We start from the raw sequence: 1,772 nt of genomic DNA, 5'->3' as shown, positions 1-1,772 counted from the left end.
AGCGGCGACAGCAGCGTAGGCAGGGAAGAAGTGGCTCTGCAGGGAGCCGGACCCTCCAGGTGCTCTAAGCCCAACAAAAAACCAAAAATGGCAGGGAAAAACTGGCAGTGTTAACTGCTTGTATATGCTAAGATTCCTCCCGTAACTCAGCCCTTCTAGGAAGACTACTGGTCAGACGGGCAAAATTTTCTCCGGCTTCGGGGTCTGCCTGCCTCCAGGGGGAGGTCTCTCGCAGCCCCCCAGACACGGAGCTTGCCTGCATTTTGTCCTAGCGGTCTTTACACGTGGGATGTGTTAAGGCTCCCAGCACGTCTACAGCCCCTATAGTAATTTTTCACCCCATGTCAGAAAGTGGATTTATAACATATGTTGTGGCATAACTTCAATTTTAATTAGTTGCTCACAGTCACTCTGGGGACCCCGACGGCTGAGATCTCAGGCTGTGCTGGCACTGGAGCGTTTCTGAGGGTCACCTTACCCAGGCTGTGTGATCACATATCCCTTATGTAGGCTTGCTGCTCTCTGCCTCCTCCAGCTTTGTTGCTGTGCAGCGGCTTTGTGGGGCAGTGAGGGCGCCAGGAGCAGCGGGGCTGGAAGAGCTGGAGAAAAATTAGCAGCATCCCATCGCTGTCCAAGCTTCTCAGTCCTGCCTGGATGTCTTTGAGCTGAAGCAGCGCTCCTGCCTTTGTCCCTCCTTGCAGTGGGAAGAGGAAGCCGATTGGCTTTCCATTTCTTCATGCCTGTCTCCTGCAAGGGATGAGAGGAGCTGCTGGCCCTGCTTAGTGCAGGACTTCCACAGCAGCAGAAGAGCCTTTTTTTGATGAGGTGGGCTCTTGCTGGCAGAGGGCAAACCCCATCAGCAGCAGAGCTGTGCTCACATCGGGCTGTGCTCTCATCGGGCTGTGCTCACATCGGGCTGTGCTTACATCGGGCTGTGCTCTCATCGGGCTGTGCTGTCATCGGGCTGTGCTGTCATCGGGCTGTGCTCACATCGGGCTGTGCTCACATCGGGCTGTGCTCACATTGGGCTGTGCTCTCATCGGGCTGTGCTCACATCGGGCTGTGCTGGGGCTGCAGCCTTATGAGCCCTGGGGAGGACACACAGCACCCCGGGGTCGGGGGCTCGACTCTTTGGACACAAGGAAGGTAGAAGGTATGAAAAATGAAGGCCACTCCTCAGTTAAAATTTAAAGAAAATTTAATAAGAGACTATAGGGGACAAAGTCAGCAAAGCAGAAGTAACAGCACTGGGTGCTTGGCTTGGGTGCTTAGCCAGAGGCACAGACCAGTCAACACAGCAACACCCCTGATATACCCTGGGTATTGCATCAGCCTAATCCACATCCTCAAATGCTTATACATATTGAAATATTTTAACATAGTTCCTCCTCCGTCTCCCCTTTTTGGAGCGTGTGCAGTTGTCCTAGTCCTGGTCATTTGTTACTTTTTGACACATTCAACAGGTTTCCATTCCTTCATTGCTTAAACGTTAATACTACAACAACTCTTCACCAACATTGGTATCACAACACAACATTTGCATTAAAAGAACTCTAAGCTTTAGCAAAACTTCTTTTGCAAAAGTCAACATTATAAAACACATAGTATTTACTCTAACAGTTGTGAAAGCCAACACTGTAATATGTCTATCACTAAGGTGATGTGGTCTGATGGTTTCTTCTAGATGAGAACCTGTCTGCTGAGCCTGTCTGTCCCCTGAGCCATCCCCATCAAACACTCTGATGCATTCCCTCCCTCTTCTCCTGTCCCTG

The 1,772-nt window shown here is 50.9% G+C and overlaps 1 protein-coding gene across 1 annotated transcript in view; it reads left to right on the top strand.

Annotated features, from left to right (window-relative positions):
* The window catches only part of LOC102043817 (HYDIN axonemal central pair apparatus protein), a 68,293-nt gene that overhangs the window by 37,845 nt on the left and 28,676 nt on the right, over positions 1–1,772 (top strand).

Source organism: Geospiza fortis, unplaced genomic scaffold, assembly GCF_000277835.1.
Source record: "Geospiza fortis unplaced genomic scaffold, GeoFor_1.0 scaffold18, whole genome shotgun sequence".
Lineage (NCBI taxonomy): Eukaryota > Metazoa > Chordata > Aves > Passeriformes > Thraupidae > Geospiza > Geospiza fortis.
Note: the sequence above shows the minus strand (reverse complement) of the source record. Positions and strands in the feature narration are given on the sequence as shown.